We start from the raw sequence: 24,615 nt of genomic DNA, 5'->3' as shown, positions 1-24,615 counted from the left end.
CACTTAACAATATCTGCTTCTCCTATATAAAACATCCCCATCGTTCTCCAATATAAAACATCCTCATGTTTAACTGACTATTTCTGTGCGCTAATTAACACTACCATCAAATAAAACATTCATTTTTACTTAAACCAAAATTTTTACACAGTTGGAGTATGGTTAGTATCTTTGTTTTTTTTTTTTTCTCATTGGATTTTTTCTGTGTTTCTGGGTCTATAGTTCTTGGATAATCACAAATCTGAAAAAATAAAAATAATAAAGAATCCAGCGATAATTTCGAAGTCAAGCCTACGACTGATCATACAACTCCACTCCACATGCCACACACACGAACTTTCAATGAACAAACTGATTGAAATTGAACAAAAAACCAAGAGCGTGACAAATTGGTGTAAACAACTAAATGAGATCAAAAGAAACCATATTCATATCACATTGAAGTCTCAAATATTACGTCACAAAATAATAAAAAAAAAACAAAGGACATTCAGTCTTCAAATTCATTGAATTCAATACTCGATTAATATCGATTACAATGTAAAATAAACAAATTCATTGAATCTTCTACACAGATGCAAGTCATTCCAACAAACCCGTACAGAGGGATCTAAGACGTCCGAACCAAGACTTGCAGAGGGAGCCACCGTGGTGCAATGGTGAGCATGCCCGCCTTGCATACACAAGGTCGTGGCTTCGATTCCTGCTACGACCGAACACCAAAAAGTTTTTCAGCGGTGGATTATCCCACCTCAGTAATGCTGGTGAAATTTCTGAGGGTTTCAAAGCTTCTCTAAATGGTTTCACTGGAATGTGAAACGCCGTTCGGACTCGGCTATAAAAAGGAGGTCCCTTGTAATTGAGCTTAACATGGAATGGGGCAGCACTCAGTGATAAGAGAGAAGTTCACCACTGTGGTATCACAATGGACTGAATAGTCTAAGTGAGCCTGATACATCGGGCTGCCACATAACCTAACCTAACCTAAGACTTGCAGATATACGTAAACAATCAACTGAGAACAAAATTCCATGACACATAATTAGCCGTCCAATTTAAAACAAAACAAAAAACCCAACAACAGCATATTCTTCGATGACCACACCATACTCCAAAAATACATATGTGCGACCCAATGTTTGCCATTTTACATAGAGATGCACCATGGGTCTTTTCTATACAAATTCTTTCAGAAAATAATTGTGAAAATTAAAAAACATTTTCACTTATTTTTTTTTTTTATTATAAAAATAATATTTATTTATCTTGTTTATTACTCATTGTAATACATTTGTTAGTATGATATATAAAAAGCATCCTCAGACGAACATTGCTTCAACTCCAATCTGCTAGGAGAATCTTCCTCTTTGGAAAGAGGTTTCCTTGATATCGAGAATTCTCCCCCACTTAAACATTCAATGGATTCGTCGCTCACGGTGTTGAACATCTTCGGCAAATAAAACATCTGATCATCCTCCTTCAGATTGAGAACCACCGATTCACCATACTTTGTAGAAGTTCTATTCACACCCAATGATCTCATAGTCCTTGTGCGCCTCCATATCCTTCAAGTGAATAATTTTCTTCAAATTTTTCTTGTTAAAATCAGCAATCAAATCTCCGTTATCCGTTATTATCTCTCAATAATTTCAATACATCTTTACTTAACATCCTCAAACACATTAAAGTTATCCAACCCATTAAATTTTCATAAACAAACACACCATGGGAATGTTTACTCAACGTCCTCAAACCCATTAAAAATCAAAAAAAAAAAAAACATACTACATTTTTACATCCCTACCCAATCTGAGATTGTTTACCTAACGGACTCAAACCCATTAAAGTCCTCAAACCCATTAAAATTTCATAAACAAACCAACCTTGGGATTGTTTACCTAGCCACCTCAAACCCATTAAAGTCCACTAACAAACCCACCGATCATATTTACTTAACGTCCTCAAACCCATTAAATTCAAAAAACAAACAAAAAAATCTCAAATTATACGGACATAAACCCATTAAAAGTATTGAATTCCAATTGGCAATAACCTACTACTCTTTGGCTTTCTTTTAACAAGAATATTTATTGTATTATGTCCATAAAACTATGTCCAACATAGTTTTATGAGTTAATATATTACTTAATTCATTATTTCTCTAATTGTTTCAGGTACAAACTTTATGAGGTACGTTTATCTAAGAAAAGTTGAACTCCTTAGACCATTTAATAATATGCCCCCAAATATGGTAAGTTACAAGCTAATTTAAAGAGCTAAAAAATTATATTTTATTACATGTTAATTTTTAACAATTTTCATTACGTCCTCCATTTTTTTCAGCAAGATATGTGAAAAATATACTTGCGATGAATAAAAAACTAAGGAATAGTCAAAATGTCCAAAAAGCGACAAAATATACTACTTTCTTGTTCCACGTGGTCATCATTTTTATTCACAAAGACATTGTATTTAGAACTTTCATCATAAGTTTTTATAATAAAGTACTTTTGCTTAAAGAAAGTTTAATTTTAATGTATGAAAATTTTCATAATAGTAAAACGGATTGTTGTTCCTTTAATTATTTAATTTCTCTGTACTGTGGAATGATTGATTTAAAAATAGTTTAGTCGTCGACATTTTAAGAGACTGTTAACCAAATTTTATTATCGGGTTTCCCAAAAAATAATCATGTTAACCAAAATAATACTGACTTTTTAACTTGGAGGGGTATATAAACTTTAGGGTGTTGTAAATATGAACTAACATACAATTTTATAGATGAACTAAAATTTAAGAGAATTATAAACTAGACAAGTTGAAAAAAATCTTAAGGGCTAAATCATGGTCAATATTACTACAGCTTAGTTCATTTTGCAATGGAAAAGGGTTCACTGTTTTTTCAGTGTACTAAAATTGAACTTGCCGAGCCCCCAATACGCCTTTTTATGCTAAAAGACTACAACGGCAAAAGAAGATTATAACTCTGCAACCTGTAACTAAGAACTCAACTTGGTATTCTTGCAGGTAATTTTTAACAAAATCAACTTTTAATTGAAAAAAGTTCTAATTATTCTATTTACTTTCAGAAAAACTAATTTAGGAACAGACTGCTGATTTGTTGGAAATCTAGGCGCATCTACAAATTAGCAGGAACATGCTCACATTAGTTGTTATTGATCGTAATTGTATGTCTAAGTTACGTTAGGACAAAACACACAAATAACAAGAACCAAATTCTTTTGTCTATAGCATAATTCACAAAAATAAAATATTGATTTTATATATAGATAAGAAACGCATATTTTCTTTTATTTCAAATAAAACTAAATAAGATTTAGGGGGCACAATATATATTTTTTTTGATTGAAATTTATTGCCAACATCAGTTAATTATTTAATTGAATCAATCAAATTGGTGATTGATTTTTGTCGCGAAACTAAAATTATAATTTATTCAATTAAAACATTGATTGAATTTTATGTAAAAAACCAATCACATTTTTAATTGATTCAATCACACAATTAATTGATTCCGTGGCAAAAGTCAATTAATTTTTAATTGAAAATCGTGTTGATTTTCAATCAAATGTGGCATTGATACTATCATTATCGTGATCAAATTCAATTAAAAAATTAAATTGAAAAAAATGTCAATTAAAAAAATGAATGAATCCGCGATTTTAGTGATTAAAACCGAAAAAAATTGTGTGTAATTATTTGGGTCGGACAATTCAATTCCAGTAATATAGATTGTAATACACTGATATTAACGCGCTAATAGGCATTGCTTACCTCCATGGTAACTAATACTACTTTTTTTCATTTTTCCTTGTAGAGGTTCATAGTGCTAATTAGGTCTTTAACACAGCGTGAGGACGTCATATGTTTTCTGTAAGCGTATGATCTGTTTTACGTTGTTCTACACAGAAAAAATATCACCAAAATATACCCAATTAAAAAGTTTATTGAAGTTGAAAACTTTTTCAATTAAAAAAAAATTGATACTATTAACCTTGTAATCAAACAATAAACATTAAGTCAATTAAATAAATGATTTAAATTTTTTAAGTTTAAAAACTAATTGATACAATTAACTTTTTAATCACACTCGGAAGAGTAGGACCATTAAAAATTATGGATATTTTTTTAATTTTTAATTATTTTTTTTTTGTAACTATCAATTTTTGAATCAAACTAAAAAGGATTAAAAATACTTATAGAAAGTGACTGATTATAGTATAGTGATTAAAAATAGTTTCGATTTTAATTAAAAAATTAATTGAATTTTGCAATCAACATAAAAATGTAATTGAAAAAAATGTAATTGCTAATGAAATCAATTAATTGTTTAATCAAGTATTATTTGATGCTCAATTAAAACCGTGATTGATACTATCATTTTCGTGATTGAAGACATTTCAATTAAAAAATTAATTGGATCAATTAATTTTGTGATTGAATCAGAAAAAAATTTGTGTGTGGTTTAGAAATGTGTTTAACCATTAGGTTAATAATTTTGATGAGAACCGAAATAAGAGCTATTGGACGAAAATTTGTATAGATATCTAAATCCCTCCATTTTTTGGTTCTGGCACAATTTTGATTTTTCTCAAATCGTCACTGACCTTGCATACTCTCCAATAGTTGTTAAGTGCATAAAGAAGATTTTTCTTGCATGCCAGTGGCAGTTGTTGTATCCTTTCATATGTAATGCCATCCAAACTAGCAGTTTTCCCTTTTAAGACATGTGTTTAGGTTCAAATGATGATTTTTTTTAATTTATTCGTAATAATGGGACATAATTAACAGTTAGTGATATTCCCCTCTCGTTAGAAAATGTACACTACTCTCTTTATGCAGCCTTGTGCTCTCGGCGCAATTAGTTACATTTTCTAACGAGTTGTTGACGTTTACAGCCTTTCGGCACTCGAGCTGTGTTCGTTAATTGGATTACGTCCATCAACAAGTTGTAAAAGGCCAATAACGTTTTATTGAAATAATTATTTTAAAAAATCTAAATCCTTGTGTTTTTATTTATTTGTTCTCTTTTCAGTGGTACGCATTCATTGGTACAATCGAGCCAGATACAAGCTTACAGCAATTAATAAAGGATTTTCTTTTTACTTTGAAGCAACAACAAAAAACAGACATTCCTACGGATTGAAGTCGTTTCAATAATTATTTATTTATTAGTCCACTAACAGGTGCGTATGTCAGTGATTATTAAAAGAAGTGATTTCAATTTTTCAATAATTATTTATTATTTTTAATTAAATCGCTGTCGTTTTACAACATTGTGTCAATTATTTCGTTTTGCCGACGGCCAATTACATTTCGATATACGCATACTCATTACTACATACAAACGTACACGGACGAAAAAGACTGTTTTTCATATGTTTGGGTATAAACATAATATGTTTGGAACTCAAATTTTTAAACACAATATTTTTGAGTGCAAACATATAATGTTCATAAACTAGCATAATATGTTTGGGACATATATGTTAATATGTTAGAACATATTATGTTTGGGACATAAAATGTTTGTAAATATAATATGCTTGGATGCAAACATATATTAATTTAGAAATAGCCCATAAACATATATGTGTTTACAAAGAGAGACAAAGTGTATGCTGGAAGTAAAATAATGAAAGTAACCAATTGGCGCATTACAAATATATATACACAAAGAAAATTTCATTAAATATAGGAAAAATACTATGTGTGAATATAAACAAGTATAAATTTACATATTATGAGTAAACATATATATGTTATGATATAAGACTTCGCCAAAAATTGTATATGCTGAAGTAAAATATTAAAATGAGTATTCGGAGAGAAAATTCATTCGGAACCTAGATAAAATATATTTGAAAAAAAAGAGCATGAGTTTTGTTTATCATTTTCGCATTACGGGCACAATTTTTTTGTTTCGTCAAAACAAATCGGAACGTAGGACGAGTAAGTCAAAATATTCAAACAAAGGTAATTAAAGGGATCTTCATAAAAACTAACGAAAGGGCACTATACACTGAACAAAAAGCATGTCCGTTTCCAAAGATTGTGTCTCCACTTTAACAATTTTGATATTGATTCCGAACCAAAGAAGCGGAGAATACAAGTAAGGATGCTTTTAAGACACAATTCTCTTTTAAGTGGGGTTTTGTGTACTTGACTCTACGAAGCACATTTCAATTTTTCGCTTTTTCAGCTTTTTTTCATATGCTATAAAATGTCCGTTAAAAACAAGACTTCCAGTAGAAATTATGCTATGTTTCAAGTAAAAATTTCTTTAAAATAAAGTATTGGAAAACATATCATATTTTTTAATGATTTTTGCCTTGTAGTCAAGAAGCAAAAATGCATCAAATTTAAAGACAGTTTCATTAATTTTAAAGAATCTTTCTGAATTATTAAAGTCAAGTTGACCTTAGTCCAAAATTTGTTCTTTCATGTTATGATACCCATTTTTAAGTCAAATCACTTAATTACAACACGACTTCATTGAAAGTATCGACCTTTGAACATGGAAAAAAACTTTATATTAGAGAAATGCGTCTTCTAAGCTAAGCAAAAGTTGTATTCTTATTTTAAGGACATGAACTCTTTGGCCTCACGACAATATTTTTTCAGTTCACTCTTTTTAGAGTTGTGAAAGTAAAATGAAAACAGGGGGAAACAGTGAAAAATTTAACAGTAAGATCTATAAAAACAAAGATTAGTTCCTCTTTATTAATGAGTAGTCCAAGAAGAGTTGACGGATTTTTTCGAAAATAAAAGCGGGCATTGAGTTCGAGTTTTGCCGCTAAAATTATTTCTCATTTTAGCGGCAAAACCAGAATAACATTACAACTTTTTCCGGTAAATTGTATTATAACATGTTGGGGAAAGATCCAAAGCAACAATTGAATAAGTTTATTTTCTTTAAAAGAAATTATTAAAGAAAAGTAAAAGTACAAAATTATTCGTTAATAAAAATTCATATTTATTTGTATTTCTAAATTAATGGCGTTACATGCTAGCAAACAATTGTTCACACCAAAATAAATTTATGTGCTGTTTTAAAATTACTCGACTTCACGTTCTTCTTTTGTAAGAGTTTTTGAATTTCTTCGAAAATTTTAAACTTGTATACCAAAACCTTTATTTGTTACACAATTTTTATTGTTGCAATAAAAAAATAATATTTGATTTGAACTCAGTCCATTTCGTTTATATCAAGCACTTCTTTTCTGACTTTAAGTCTTTAATAAAACACACTTTACAATTTCGTAGTAAAAATTTAATATAATAGTATGTAATGCTGAACACCTTTTCGGGAACTTCCGAACGTATCTGGAATATATTTTAAAAAATATATTAAAAAAAAAAAAATAAAAAAAATGGTGTTGGTCGAAGCAGGGATCGAACCCAGGTCCCCTGTCACGCAAGGCGGACGACCAACCACTGCTCCACGCTGCCAACAAATGTATGTTTAACAATGTTATGTTGTTAAACAATGTTATGTTTGCATCGGCTCGTGGGCGCTGCAAGCTATGCTATATAAATATAACTTATAACGATAATTATCTCTTGATGACCATAACAGCTACGTAGGCCAGTGGTTAGTGTGCTGGCTTACAAACTGTGTGGTCCGCTGTTCGAATCCCCGTCCGGCAAAAGGTAAAATTAAAAAAAAAAAATATAAAATATAAAAATTTCTTCTAAAATGTTTGTATTACAGAAAAAGGGGCTAAAAACTAAAAAACTTGTGGAAGTGAGAAAAATGTAAGGGAATATACAATTAGGCAGAAAATTCTTCTAAGCATATAATATTTTTGGGTTCAAAATGTTTCCAAACATATTATATGTTCACATAAGAACATACAGTTTTTTGGAAGACAACATTATTGAATTTGGATGGCAAAATACAAAATGTTTGGAACTTAGACTACCCAAACATAGTATATTGTTTAGACCAATATGCTTTCAAACATATTATATATTGGAAGAAATCAAACATATAAATGTTTGGGCAATACCCAAAAATGTATATGCTTGAAGCAAAATATGTTTGGGAGTATATGTTACAGAAGCGATTTTTTTTGAGGGTGTACGTGTGTTTTTTTTTTATTAATTTCATTTTATTAAAAGAAATTTAAGTAAAATAATAATCAAAATAAAAAGTAAAAAATCTATTGTATATGCTAGTGTTGTGTGGTGAATTAAAACGTTTACAAGTGCCTATTTACTTCAAAGCATTATTTGCAATTTGGCAACGTAATTAACTTGAGATAATAAAAGCAATAGCAAAATACACACAGACTCCAAAAGCTCTGTTGGTCATATTACTAGTGCAAGCATCCATCAATCGTCACTGCAGTCAACGTTTGAATTTGCATTGTGCCTACCTACACACAAAAAAATTTCACGAAAATTTTTCCAATTAAAATTTTAATTGAGTTTTAAAAAAATATTCAATTAAAAATTTAATTGATTCAACAATTTTTTTTAATTAAAACAAAAATCAATCAGAAAAATAATAGTATCAATTAATTTTTAAATTGGATCAATTAACTTTTTAATTGACCTTCAATTAATTTTTTAATTGATACTATCATTTCTGTGATTGAAGACATTTCAATTAAAAATTAATTGGATCAATTAATTTCGTGATTGAATCAGAAATTTTTGTTGTGTGTACGTATGATCAGTGATACACACACGTACACAAGAAAAATTTTAATTTCAATCTCGGATTCAATCATTTTTTAAGTGAAATGTCTTCAGTCACGAAAATGATAGTATTAATCGCCCATTTCGATTGAAAACCAACAAGATTTTCAATTAAAAATTTAAGCGACTTTTGTCACGGAATCAATTAATTGTGTGATTGAATCAATTAAAAATGTGATTGGTTTTTGACATAAATTTCAATCGATGTTTTAATTGAATCAATTTAAATTGTAATTAATTCCGCGACAAAAATCAGTTAAAAATTTACATATTGTGCCCACAAAATCGTATTTAGTTTTATTTGATATAAAAGAAAATATGCGTTTCATATAAAAATATTCAATATTTTGTTTTTGTGAATTTTGCTATAGACAAAAGAATTTGGTTCTTGTTATATGTATGTTTTGTTCTACAATTTTTTCAAAGTTTTTCAAATATTTATTTGTCAATATAATCTCCTGAAACTTCAATACACTTAGTTCAACGCTTTACATTAAACGGACTAAAATAATATATTTTTTATTCATTTCTTTTAGTGAGCAATTTTATTTCGTGAAATTGACCAATCAATTCCATCAACTCTATCATTTTATCAAATATATAAGAGTATAAGAATATGTTTGCAATCAAAATGTGGGTACCGTATTGATCTCTTAAATTGTAAATTTTTTCACTCCTAGTTTTCTTAAAACCAAGAGCGGTATGGGTTTGTTCGAAGATTCACCTTGAAGTTGCGAAGTAGCGTTAGCATTAAATTGCATTTTTGTTTTACCTGCCTTTTTCAGTTTGAACCCAAGTAGAGAGCAGTATATCTGATATATAAACTAATAAGCTGAATTATGTAATGGTAGAAAAGTTCTTTCTTTTGGATTTATTATATTTTTTTCTATTTCCAGAATTTGCAAAGTATCATCAATATAATACCAAATATTACATTGCTTTGCCATATATTTTGTCTTTGATTGGTTCAAGCTTTAAAAGACGATTTCAATGTGTGGAAATTTTGGAAAGGAATTTTTACTAAAATTAAAATTACCGAGCTCCTTAATGCACCTTTTTGTGCTGAAAAACTACAACTACAACTACAACTAGATTATAAATCTGCAACCTGGAACTAAGAATTAAACTTGATATTCTATGCAAGTAATGTTTAACAAAATTAACTTTTAATTGAACACAATTAAATTCGAATTATTCTGTTTACTTTCAGAAAAATTAAATTACCTTGCAGGCTGCTGATTTATTGGAAATCTAGGCGCATCTAAATATTAGAAGGAACATGCAGACATCGTTAATACGAGGGCAGTTCAGAAACTTCTTAGCCTAGCACAAAAAGCGCGGTATAAACAGAACAAAGTTAAGTGTTTTGGAAACTTCCATCTCTGTTATGAACACATCTTAAATTTTGTTTCGATCTGGCAACTCCTTCATATAGAAACAGGTGTTCAAAAAAGACGCATCCCCAATTTGTTACAATGGAAAAATTAGAAATGCGTGCTGTCATTAAATATTTACATACAAAAGGTTTATCGGGACAAGAAATTCATAATGATATAGTGAATGTGTTAGGTGAAAGTGCTCCTTCATATGCAACAGTAAAAAATTGGGTTGCTGATTTTAAACGTGGTCGTACAAGCATTGAAGATGAACCACGTAGTGGACGTCCAAAAACAGCAATAACAACAGAAATTGTAGCCAAAGTGCATGATATGGTATTAACAGCCTGTTAATGCATACACACAAAAAAAATTTCTGATTCAATCACGAAATTAATTGATTCAATTAATTTTTAATTGAAATGTCTTCAATCACAGAAATGATAGTATCAATTAAAAAATTAATTGAAGGTCAATTAAAAAGTTAATTGATCTAATTAAAAAATTAATTGATACTATTATTTTTGTGATTGATTTTTGTTTCAATTAAAAAATTTGTTGAATCAATTAAATTTTTAATTGAATATTTTTTTTAAACTCAATTAAAATTTTGATTGGAAAAATGTTCGTGTAATTTTTTTTGTGTGTAGAAACTGGAATGCATAGAAACAGCTAATTTCTGGTTATAAATTCAGCTGTTTGTTTATATTTCAGTCGATCGATTGAGCTCGTTCGAAATACTGAAACAGGGTGTAAATGATCGACGAATAAAAGTGCGTGAAATTGCTAATATCATGGGCATCCCAAATGACCGAGTCCATTTAATTTTGCATGAAGAACTACAGATGAAAAAGCTTTCTGTAAGATGGGTGCCGCATTTGTTAACAGTAGATCAAAAACGCATAAGAATGAACATTTCTCAAGCTTGTTTGAATCGTTTTAAGCGAAATAAAATTGATTTTAAGCGTCGTTTCATAACTGTTGGTGAGACAAGGATCCAGCACTATACTCCAGAGACAAAAGAACAATCCAAACAATGGACTGAAGCTGGAGGTAGTGCCCCAAGGTTAGGTTAGGTTATGTGGCAGCCCGGTGTATCAGGCTCACTTAGATTATTCAGTCCATTGTGATATCACAGTGGTAAACTTCTCTCTTATCACTGAGTGCTGCCCGATTCCATGTTAAGCTCAATGACAAGGGACCTGCTTTTTATAGCCGAGTCCGAACGGCGTTCCACATTACAGTGAAACCACTTAGAGAAGCTTTGAAACCCTCAGAAATGTCACCAGCATTACTGAGGTGGGATAATCCACCGCTGAAAAACTTTTTGGTGTTCGGTCGTAGCAGGAATCGAACCCACGACCTTGTGTATGCAAGGCGGGCATGCTAACCATTGCACCACGGTGGCTCCCCAAAGAAGGCAAAAACAATTCAATCGGCTGGTAAGGTTATGACAACGGTTTTTTGGGACTTCAAAGGTATTTTATTGATTGACTATCTGCAAAAGGGTAAAACAATAAATTCAGATAAATTCAATTAAATGTACAAATTCGAGAAAAACGTCCTGACTTACAACACAAAAAAATAATTTTTCATCAAGACAACGCACCAGCGCACAAGAGTGTTTTAACAAGGGCTAAAATCAACGAATTAAAGTACGAGTTGCTTGACCACCCACCTTATTCTCCTGATTTAGCTCCCAGTGACTTTTACTTGTTCCCAAATCTAAAAAAATTTCTTGCTGGCAAGCGTTTTACCTCAAATGAAGATGCAATTACAGTTGTAAACTACTATTTTGAAGACCTTGAGGAAAAGTATTTTAATCAAGGGATAGAATTGCTAGAAAACCGTTGGACTAAGTGTATTGAAGTTTCAGGAGATATATGAAAAATAAAAATATTTTTGAAAAACTAACTATTCTCTTTCATTGATATGCTAAGAAGTTTCCGAACCGCTCTTGTATGATAAGGAAGGTAATGATTTATTTTATTTTATTAACCCTTTAGTTGTTATTGATCGTAATTGTATGTCTATGTTAAGTTATAACAAAACACACCAATAACAAAAACCACATGCTTTAGTCAATAGCATAATAAACGCATATTTTCTTTTATTTCTAATAAAACTAAATAAGATATTGGGGGGCAATATACACATTTTTTTATTGAAATTTATTGCCCATATCAATTAATAATTTACTTGAATCAATCAAATAGTTGATTGATTTTTGTCGCGAAATTAATTAAAATTTTAATTGATTCAATTAAAACTGTGATTGAATTTTATGTTAAAAATCAATCACATTTTTAATTGATTCAATCACACAATTAATTGATTCCGTGACAAAATTCAATTAACTTTTTAATTGAAAATCGTGTTGGTTTTCAATCAAAATGGGTGATTGATACTATCATATTCATGATTGAAGACATTTCAATTAAAAAAATTATTGAATCCGTGATTTTCGTGATTGAAAAAAAATTTTGTGTATGTCCAATTTGGTCAAAATCGGTTCAGATTTAGGATTTAAGTGTGTCAAGTTTGATCTAATTTGGTTCAGCTTGAGATAAAGCTTCCATATACACAAAAAATATGTCCAAAATACCCACATTTTACACAAAATTCTGTAATGATTTCCCCATATCGTCATATCCTACATACTGTAATGCCCGACTTTTCACAGAACAGTCGAGTTTTAAATAAGGCTCCGACTTATGGAAATATCGCCCGACTTCTAAGTAGCAAAAATTGCACACAAAAAATTATCACCAACATTTTTTCAATTAAACACTTAATTGAATTTGGAAACGGATTCAATTAATATGTTAATTGATTCAATTAATTATTTAATCAAATCCGAAAAAACCCAATTAAAAAAATGATTGATATTTGTTACGTTTCCAATTAAAATATTAATTGATTCAATCAATTTGTTAATCAATTCGGAAATAATTTTCAATTACAAACGTGATTGAAATTTTTTCCGTTTCCAATTACATATGTGATTGATCCAATGACTTTTGTGATTGAAATTGAATAATTTTGAGCAATGGAAAGGGCGAAAAGAGAACAAGAGAATGGGTTTTTATTCAACATTGTATGATGGAGAGATCAGTCTGTAGAAGTAACTTGTAACGAACGGTTGGGTTTTTGTTTTTCGTAAATTTGTTTTTCGTAAATTGAAAAATATGATTGGCGATATTCTGTCTGCTGCATTAAAAATGTGTACATAAATATTTTGAACGCAACAACAAATTATAGCAAAGGGTTGAAATAAATAAAGAGTGCAACAACAAATGGCCACGTGGTAAAGGTTTGAAAAAATATATGAGAGAACGCATTTGAAATTACCTGTCTTTGTGTTTTGTGGTATTGTAAAAATGGAAAACAATCTACGTTTATTGAAGGTAAGAAATGTGAATACCGTTTTCCATTGAAGCCTGTTTACATTAAACGGACTAAAATAATATATTTTTTATTAATTTCTTTTCGTAACCAATTTTATTTCGTGAAATTGACCAATCAATCCCATCAACTCCATCATTTTATCAAATATGTCAGAATATGTTTGCAACAAAAAAAGTGGGTACCGTATTGATCTTTTAAAATTATAATTTTTTTTTCACTCCTAGTTTTCTTAAAACCAAGAGCGGTATGGGTTTGTTGGAAGATTCACCTTGAAGTTGCGAAGTGGCGTTGGCATTAAATTGTATTTTTGTTTTACCTGCCTTTTTAAGTTTGAACCCAAGTAGAGAGCAGTATATCTGATATATAAACTAATGAGCTGAATTATGTAATGGTAAAAAAGTTCTTTCTTTTGGATTTAAAAAAATGAAAAATATCCGAAAATAATAAAAATATGTATTTCCCATTTATATATTTTTTCTATTTTTAGAATTTGCAAAGTATCATCAATATAATACCAAATATTACATTGCTTTCCCATTATTTTTGTCTATGATTGGTTCAAATTTTAATAGACGATTTCAATGTGCGGAAATTTTGGAAAGGAATTGTTACTAAAATTAAATTACCGAGTTCCTTAATACACCTTTTTATGCTAAAAGACTACAACTGCAAAAGAAGATTATAAATCTGCAACCTGGAACTAAGAATTGAACTTGATATTCTATGTAGGTAATGTTTAACAAAATTAACTTTTAATTTAACAAAATTAAATTCGAATTACTCTGTTTACTTTCAGAAAAACTAATTTAGCTTACAGGCTGCTGATTTATTGGAAATCTAGGCGCATCTACATATTAGAAGGACCATGCTAACATGGTTATTATTATAAGGAAAATAATGATTTATATAATTTATGTAATTGTATTTGTAAGTTATGTTAGAACAAACCACAAATGACAAGAACCAAATTTATTTGTCTATTGCATAATTCAAAAAATAATAAAATTTAAATATGTTTTATAAGAAACACATATTTTCTTTTATTTCAAATAAAATTAAATACGATTTTGGGGTCGCAATATATAAGTTTTTGATTGAAATTTATAGCCAATTTCAATTAATTATTTAATTGATTTTTGTCACGAAATTAATTAAAATTTTGATTGATTCAATTAAAACTGTGATTGAATTTTATGTTAAAAATCAATCACGTTTTTAATTGATTCAATCACACAATTAATTGATTCCGTGACAAAAGTCAATTAAATTTTTAATTGAAAATCGTGTTGGTTTTCAATCAAAATGGGTGATTGATACTATCATTTTCGTGATTGAAGACACTTCAATTAAAAAATTATTGAATCCGCGATTTTAGTGATTGAAATCAAAAAAAAAAATTTGTGTGTGTAAAAATTACTCAAATTGTCATATATCTCGAATACATATGTATCGTCCAATAAATTATAAATGCTCTTTTGTACAATTGCATTAAAATTGCTCTAGCTTTATATTTCCCATATTTTTTACTAACATTGTGTTTCATCCCGATTTTAATTCTAGAGATTTTGTAGAAGTACAAACAATTGTCTCCAAGTCGGCTAAAATATAAATATTTGTTTATGAATATAAACATTCATAATAACTCCCAACAAATTTGAAGGAGTTGAGATGGTAACACAAATTTTGGTCTACATAGACTTGTTTGGGTTCAAACTGAAAAAGACAGGTAAAACAAAAATATAACTTCGTTATATTATTAAATAGCTAGGCGTGAAAACATTTTACAATTTTAAAACATCAATACGATACTCACCTTTTTTATTGCAAAAATATTCTGTAAACTAAATGATTTTTGATTAAAATGATGGGAGTTAATTGATTGGCAAATTTGACTAAATAAAAATGCTCACTAAAATAAATTAATTTCATATTATCATAAAAACTGTATTCACATTTCACAATAGATTACCTTCAATAAATGTAGATGGTGTTCCATTTTTACAATACCGGGAAACACAAACGCAGGTAATTCCAAATGCAATCTGTCATATACTTTTTCGGTCCTTTGCCACATGGCAATTTGTTGTTGCACACTTTATTTATTTTAATCCTTTTATATGACTTGTTATTGTGTTCACAATATTTATGCACACACAGAAAAAAATATCACCAAAATATTTCCAATTAAAAAGTTAATTGAAGTTGAAAATTTTTTCAATTAATAAATTAATTGATACAATTAACTTTTTAATCATGATAGAAACATTAAGTTAATTAAGTCAATGATGCAAAATTTTAAAATTTGTAATTAAAAAAATAATTGATACAATTAACTATTTAATCAAATTCGGAAGACTAATTCAGTTTAAAAAAGTGCTGATTTTTTTTTTAAATTTCTAATTAAAAATGTATTTCAAACAATCATTTGTTAATCCAAATAAAAACTCTAAGCCAATTCAGAAAGTAATTAAAAATAGTTACCTTTTTTAATTGATAAATTATTGAGTTTTGCAATCAACATCAATTAAATTTTTAATTGAATCAATTAAAAAATTAATTGAAATTTGCTGAAAAAATCAATTAATTTTTTAATCAAGAATTTTTCTATGCCCAATTAACACTGTGATTGATACTATCATTTTCGTGATTGAAGACATTTCAATTAAAAAATTAATTGGATCAATTAATTTGGTGATTGAATCAGAAAAAAATTTTTTGTGTGCACATTTCGAACGCATCAGACGGAATGTCGCCAATCATGTTTTTCAATTTACGCGAAAAACAAAACCCTAACCGTTCGTTACGAGTTACTTCAACAGACTGATCGCTCCATTACGTGCTGTTGAATAAATACATATTCTCTTGTTCTCTTTTCGCTCTTTCTCTCCATCGCTCAAAATTCAATTTCAATCACAAAGGTGATTGAATCAATTACATTTTTAATTGGGAACGGAAAATTTTTCAATCACGTTTGTAATTGAAAATTATATCAGAATTGATTAACAAATTAATTGAATCAATTAATATTTTATATTTATGTAAACGTAACAAATATCAATAATTTTTTTATTGGTTTTTATTCGGATTTGATGAAATAATTAATTGAATCAGTTAACATCTTAATTGAATCCGTTTCCAAACTTAAGTGTTTAATTAAAAAAATCTGTGACACTTTTTCCATATTTTATTTGTTTATTTTCTTTTGTTTGTTAATCCTCACGGGGCCGCGAGTCGTAAAGATTTCGAAGAAAATTATAGAATTTTGGAAATTGGCATTACGCGCATTGTTAAAAATTATCGTTTTGGTCACCGTGCACCCTACAGGTGCTACAGGTACACTTACAAACTAAACAGGTAGTTTAGTTTGTAAGTGTATATAAGGAAGAACATTTTTGTAAATTAATCAGTATGAAAAGAATACTCATCGTGTTTGTTAAATATCCAAATAAAGTTTTTTTTTGAGGATTCAATTGGATAATTTGTGGGTTACACTGAAAAGGGATCCTAGTTATTTTTTAGTACACTGAGGAAAGTCGGTACACTGAGAGAGAATTGTGGTCAAACTTTTTGAAATTTTAAGGCACTTCGAAATAAATTAGTGAATTTTCCGACTGTATTGTGAATTCTAAGTTTGTTGTTTTTTGTATATATAAGTTTGGTTCTTAGGCTGAAGTCTGTCAGTATTTACTTACTAAAATAAAGGTTTTTCAGAAGAGTGATATACTCGAATATTCGATATTGCATACAATTGTTTATATTTTGGTGATTTATGTTGTGAAAGATATGCCAATGACGGGTTTTCATTTATTCATTAGAGCTGCAGATGTGGTAAAATTTGGATCAAAGTATCGTGAATCGAAGAGTACTTCTCGGTTAACTAAGCGCGCTGATATTCAGAAGAGCGGACTGTGATGAATTGGAAAGCTTTGCGAGAGTCTTCTTTTTTAAGTCTATATAGGGCGAAGGATTTCCGACCAATCAGCTTGTCCCCATTCCTACTTAAGACTCTGGAGAGGATGATAGATATTTATCTTAGAACTAGCATCGATTCAAGTTTGTTCTCGAAGCGACAGCATGCATACTCGAAGGGCAGGTCTACTGAGACCGCACTACATGAACTAGTCAGCTTTATTGAAAGCTCACTATCTGTCGTGGCGTTTCTAGACATCGAAGGGGCGTTCAATAATGTCCATCCGAGCTCGATATTAAATGGACTGACAACTCTGAATGTTGATCCATGTATACTCAGGCTGTTAGACGAACTGCTAATGAAGAGACGTATTTCAGCCACACTAGGACAAGCAAACATACAAAGGTATGTGAACAGAGGCACTCCCCAAGGAGTAGTTCTAACACCTCTTCTTTGGAATGTTGCTATAAATAACCTTCTGGTTACTCTAGAAAAAGAAAGGATAAAAGTGGTGGCATACGCAGATGATGTGGCTCTGGCAGTCAGGGGAAAATTTCCGTCCACAATCAGAGATACTATTCAGAGGGCCCCACTGTGGACGAAATGGACGATCTAGCGTCGTTTAATTCAATTTTCAAAGTGTTTAATTGCGCCTAAATTGTGTCTTTATCGATTACTACTATCCCACTGAACTAATATATCGATTCTATTCTGATCGATATGATCCAGTTGAACAGCTGTGAGCTGTCAAACTCAACATATGTTTCAGCCAATGTATCACTAAGGTTCAACACGTGTTTTCTTTGCATTGCCAAAGTTTCTCTAAAGTTGCATTTGTCTCAATTAAGTAGAAGAAAAGCTGATTTATTTATTGTTAGAGATATGTATTAACTAAAAAAATTTGTTTGTGACCTGTACTTAAGTGTTGTAGAAAAAAATATAGTTCAAGTGTACTATACCACTCATCTGCTTGAAAAAATCCAAAGTAAGACTTCCGTAGACCGGAACTTCTGATATTCGTGTGTATTCGCGCTAGAATATGTTTTTTTTTTTTAATTACTATGTCGTCTTGTGATTGTAAAATATCCAAATGATCTGCAGCCACCTGCAACTTTACATGATATTGCATTTTTTAGGAACGATGTCGGTGCTCAGACGAGAAGTTTATTTACTATGGCGCAACGAGCCTGTGCCTACTAAAAAATTTTCTGTCATTGAAACTCATATATTTAATAATATTATGAATATCAACATGTACGATGATAAGGAAGTTCTTCTAATAAACAAAAAATTAGAAATTTTGTAGCAAAATTGGCTTAGAAATGGAAATTCGACCATAGAAGCAGCCACAAATTTGAAGAAAACAAGAAGGAGTGGTTAGACGGACAACTTTTATTAGTTAATCCACTGACTAATCGTGGAAGACCCGATAAGAAGTTTGACGAATGTTCCAACAAAACGAAACTAAGTAAAGTTTCCCAAATTGTTAAGGAAACATTTCACAGTGAGCTCGTAGTAGTTACAACACACAAAAAATTATCACCAAAATTTTTTCAATTAAACACTTAATTGAATTTGGAAACGGATTCAATTAATATGTTAATTGATTCAATTAATTATTTAATCAAATCCGAATAAAACCAATTAAAACAAGTGAGTAAAGTAGAAAGTCGGGCGGGGCCGACTATATCATACCCTAAACCACCCCTACTGAATTAGTAAATATAAGCATTTGTGGGGTATCATTGGTATAGGTTTTGGAGAACATAAAGGGGGGTACATGTTTATGGGTGTCACAATCTGAGCAAAAATGTCTAATATTAGGAGCTATAGTTTATTTTGCACCAAAAGAGTTAGTATGCCACTAATATTGAGTCCATTATTAAAAAAGAGGAAATCGGTCAATTAGTTGTGGGTAATAAATCCAAATTTCTGCAAATAGGGCAATAGATTTATGTAAGAGCTACATACATGTAAGTCTAAATACGATCAGCTAGTACATCAAAATTTGAAATTTGAATAGCATAGGTTAAGAAATAAGAGTATTATGGCCAAATATGACAAAATCGAGCGATGCATATTATGGGACCTATATCTAAATCTGAACCAATTTGTATACTATTTTGCAGGTATGATTGATACCACAGAGGGTCACTTTGTGTAAAATTTTAGTACGATCAGTTAATAAATGAGGCCCCTATGGTCAAAAATAAGGTTATTAGGGGCAAATTTTTCAAAATCGGGCGATGCATATATATGGGAGCTATATCTAAATTTGAACCGATTTCGATGAAATTTTGCACATACAGTTGGTGCTATAGAAGATTACAGTTAGCAAACCTTGGTTACGATCGGTTGATAAATAAGTGTTTTACGGCCAAATTTGGCATAATCGGGCGATACATATATATGGGAGCTATATCTAAATTTGAACCGATTTCGATGAAATTGCGCACATACAGTTAGAGGTATAGAAGATTATATTTAGCCAACATTGAGCACTATCGGTTGATAAATAAGGTTTTTATGGCCAAATTTGGGAAAATCGGGCGATACATATATATGGGAGCTATATCTAAATCTAAACCGATTTAGATGAAATTTTGCAGACTTGAAGAGCGATGAAAAAGATTACTTTTTGCCAAATTTGGTGACGATCCATTCGAAAACAAACGCAACGTGACCCCATTTGTCGAAATAGGGCGATACATATAAAGGGTGATTCTTTTGAGGTTAGGATTTTCATGCATTAGTATTTGACAGATCACGTGGGATTTCAGACATGGTGTCAAAGAGAAAGATGCTCAGTATGCTTTGACATTTCATCATGAATAGACTTACGATCTGCCACAACGTCGAATTTTCAGTGAATGGGCCCTAGAAAAGTTGGCAGAAAATCCGCTTTTTTATCGACAAATTTTGTTCAGCGATGAGGCTCATTTCTGGTTGAATGGCTACGTAAATAAGCAAAATTGCCGCATTTGGAGTGAAGAGCAACCAGAAGCCGTTCAAGAACTGCCCATGCATCCCGAAAAATGCACTGTTTGGTGTGGTTTGTACGCTGGTGGAATCATTGGACCGTATTTTTTCAAAGATGCTGTTGGACGCAACGTTACGGTGAATGGCGATCGCTATCGTTCGATGCTAACAAACTTTTTGTTGCCAAAAATGGAAGAACTGAACTTGGTTGACATGTGGTTTCAACAAGATGGCGCTACATGCCACACAGCTCGCGATTCTATGGCCATTTTGAGGGAAAACTTCGGAGAACAATTCATCTCAAGAAATGGACCGGTAAGTTGGCCACCAAGATCATGCGATTTGACGCCTTTAGACTATTTTTTGTGGGGCTACGTCAAGTCTAAAGTCTACAGAAATAAGCCAGCAACTATTCCAGCTTTGGAAGACAACATTTCCGAAGAAATTCGGGCTATTCCGGCCGAAATGCTCGAAAAAGTTGCCCAAAATTGGACTTTCCGAATGGACCACCTAAGACGCAGCCGCGGTCAACATTTAAATGAAATTATCTTCAAAAAGTAAATGTCATGGACCAATCTAACGTTTCAAATATAGAACCGATGAGATTTTGCAAATTTTATGCGTTTTTTTTTAAAAAAAAGTTATCAAGCTCTTAACAAATCACCCTTTATATGGGAGCTATATCTAATTTTGATCCGATTTCTTCCAAATCCAATAGCGTTCGTCCTTGCTCCCAAAAAACTCCCTGTACCAAATTTCATCAAAATCGGTTAATAATTGCGACCGGAATCCTGTGAACAACAAATACATGGACAGACGGACGGACGGACACCAAGCGAAAGATCGACTCAGGAGGTGACTCTGAGTCGATCGGTATATATTTTATGGGGTCTAAAATCAATATTTCTGGTAGGCACATTTTTTGGCCGATCAAATTTATTATACCCTGACCACTATGTGGATTAGGGTATAAAAATGATTGATATTTGTTACGTTTCCAATTAAAATATTAATTGATTCAATCAATTTGTTAATCAATTCGGAAATAATTTTCAATTACAAACGTGATTGAAATTTTTCCGTTTCCAATTACACATGTGATTGATCCAATCACCTTTGTGATTGAAACTGAATAATTTTGAGCAATGGAAAGAGCGAAAAGAGAACAAGAGAATGGGTATTTATTCAACAATGTATGATGGAGAGATCAGTCTGTGGAAGTAACTCGTAACGAACGGTTGGGTTTTTGTTTTTCGCGTAAATTGAAAAACAGGATTGGCGACATTCTGTCTGCTGCATTCAAAATGTGTGCATAAATATTTTGAACGCAACAACAAATCATAGCAAAGGGTTGAAATAAATAAAGTGTGCAACAATAAATGGACACGTGGTAAAGGTTTGAAAAAATATATGACAGAACACATTTGAAATTACCTGTGTTTGTGTTTTGTGGTATTGTAAAAACGGAAAACAATCTACGTTTATTGAAGGTAAGAAATGTGAATACCGTTTTCCATTGAAGCCTGTTTACATTAAACGGACTAAAATAATATATTTTTTATTCATTTCTTTTAGTGACCAATTTTATTTCGTGAAATTGACCAATCAATCCCATCAACTTTATCATTTTATCAAATATATAATAATATGCTTGCAATAAAAAAGTGGGTACCGTATTGATTTTTAAAATTATAAACTTTTTTCACTCCTAGTTTTCTTAAAACCAAGAGCGGTATGGGTTTGTTGGAAGATTCACCTTGAAGTTGCGAAGTAGCGTTGGCATTAAATTGCATTTTTGTTTTACCTGCCTTTTTCAGTTTGAACCCAAGTACACGCTCACAAAAAATCGCTTCTGTAACATATACTCCCAAACATATTTTGCTTCAAGCATTTATATTTTTGGGTATTGCCCAAACATTTATATGTTTGATCTCTTCCAATATATAATATGTTTGAAAGCATATTGGTCTAAACAATATATGTTTGGGTAGTCTAAGTTCCAAACATTTTGTATTTTTGCATCCAAATTCAATAATGTTGTCTTCCAAAAAACAATATGTTATTATGTGAACATATAATACGTTTGGAAGCATTTGGCACCCAAAAATATTATATGCTTAAAAAAATTCTCCCAAACAATATTGTGCTCAAAATTTTATTTATTTATTTATATATTTACAATCATAATGAATTATGAAAATAAACAGGTAATATAGGTGCTAACAACATAGGTTTTCGACCTGAATGCTCAAAATTTGTTTCTGCCCAATTGTATATTCCCCCACATCTTTCTCACTTCCACGAGATTTTTTAGTTCTTAGCACCTTTTTCTGTAATACAAACATTGTAGAAGAAATTATTCAATTGTATGATTTTTTTTTATTTTAATTTTACCTTTTGCCGGACGGGGATTCGAACAGCGGACCACACAGTTTGTTAGGATCAAAGAAGTAGCTGATCAATTGCCCAAGGAAAAATAAAATGTTAATTTTGTAATAACAAGCAACAACCACAAACTTAATTCAATATCGCTCACTGTTAAATAACGCTCCAAGCTACTAAACACATATATGTTTATAGGCTATTTCTAAATTAATATATGTTTGCATCCAAGCATATTATATTTACAAACATTTTATGTCCCAAACATAATATGTTCTAACATATTAACATATATGTCCCAAACATGTTATGCTAGTTTATGAACATTATATGCTTGCACTCACAAATATTGTGTTTAAAAATTTGTGTTCCAAACATATAATGTTTATAGCCAAACATATGAAAAACAGTCTTTTTCATCCGTGTAGAGAGCAGTATATCTGGTATATAAACTAATGAGCTGAATTATGTAATGGTAAAAAGTTCTTTCTTTTGGATTTAAATATATGAAAAAATATCCGATAATAATAAAAATATGTATTTTCCATTTATATTTTTTTCTATTTCCAGAATTTGCAAAGTATCATCAATATAATACCAAATATTACATTGCTTTCCCATTATTTTTGTCTTTGATTGGTTCAAATTTTAATAGACGATTTTAATGTGTGGAAATTTTGGAAAGGAATTGTTACTAAAATTGAATTACCGAGCTCCTTAATACACCTTTTTATGCTAAAAGACTACAACTGCAAAAGAAGATTATAAATCTGCAACCTGGAACTAAGAATTGAACTTGATATTCTATGCAGGTAATGTTTAACAAAATTAACTTTTAATGGAACAAAATTAAATTCGAATTATTATGTTTACTTTCAGAAAAACTAATTTAGCTTACAGGCTGCTGATTTATTGGAAATCTAGGCGCATCTACATATTAGAAGGAACATGCTAACATGGTTATTATTATAAGGAAGATAATGATTTATATAATTTATGTTTTTCACCCTATAGTTGTTATTGATAGTAGTTGTATTTGTAAGTTATGTTAGAACAAAACACAAATGACAAGAACCAAATTTATTTGTCTATTGCATAATCCAAAAAATAATAAAATATTAAATATGTTTTATAAGAAACACATATTTTCTTTTATTTCAAAAGAAAAAAACTAAATACGATTTTGGGGTCGCAATATATAAATTTTTTGATCGAAATTTATAGCCAATTTCAATTAATTATTTAATTGAATGAATCAAATAGTTGATTGATTTTTGTCGCGAAATTAATTAAAATTTTAATTGATTCAATTAAAACTGTGATTGAATTTTATGTTAAAAATCAATCACGTTTTTAATTGATTCAATCACACAATTAATTGATTCCGTGACAAAAGTCAATTAAATTTTTAATTAAAAATCTTGTTGGTTTTCAATCAAAATGGGTGATTGATACTATCATTTTCGTGATTGAAGACATTTCAATTAAAAAAATGATTGAATCCGCGATTTTCGTGATTGAAATCAAAAATTTTTTTTTTGTGTGAACGAGCAGTTTGTACAAAGCTGGAAAACGAAGTGCGTCGGAACTTCGATATTGAATCTGTTAGGCAATATGCTTTACAGACCGCGGAACTTTTTATCACACAGTATCCTTGGTTTTATATGCCGTGTTCCATACATAAAATCTTAATACATGGAGCCGATATAATTTAAGTATCACCACTTCCAATAAGAAAAATGACGGAAGAAGCGATAGAAGCTCGGAACAAAGATTACCGCAATTTCCGTGAGCACCATACGCGAAAGACATTCCGATTAAATACAATGGAAG

At 30.4% G+C, this 24,615-nt stretch overlaps 1 protein-coding gene and 1 long non-coding RNA gene across 13 annotated transcripts in view; one reads left to right on the top strand and one right to left on the bottom strand.

Annotated features, from left to right (window-relative positions):
- dtn (transmembrane protein 132C dtn) overlaps nt 1-24,615 on the bottom strand; it is a 604,515-nt gene that overhangs the window by 258,162 nt on the left and 321,738 nt on the right. The window lies entirely within an intron of this gene.
- LOC142229972 (uncharacterized) lies at nt 13,402-14,230 on the top strand. Its single transcript, XR_012720545.1, has 3 exons — nt 13,402-13,510; nt 13,841-13,902; nt 13,999-14,230. It is a non-coding gene; the product is annotated as an uncharacterized LOC142229972 (long non-coding RNA).

This window comes from Haematobia irritans, chromosome 3, assembly GCF_050003625.1.
Source record: "Haematobia irritans isolate KBUSLIRL chromosome 3, ASM5000362v1, whole genome shotgun sequence".
Taxonomy (NCBI): domain Eukaryota; kingdom Metazoa; phylum Arthropoda; class Insecta; order Diptera; family Muscidae; genus Haematobia; species Haematobia irritans.
Note: the sequence above shows the minus strand (reverse complement) of the source record. Positions and strands in the feature narration are given on the sequence as shown.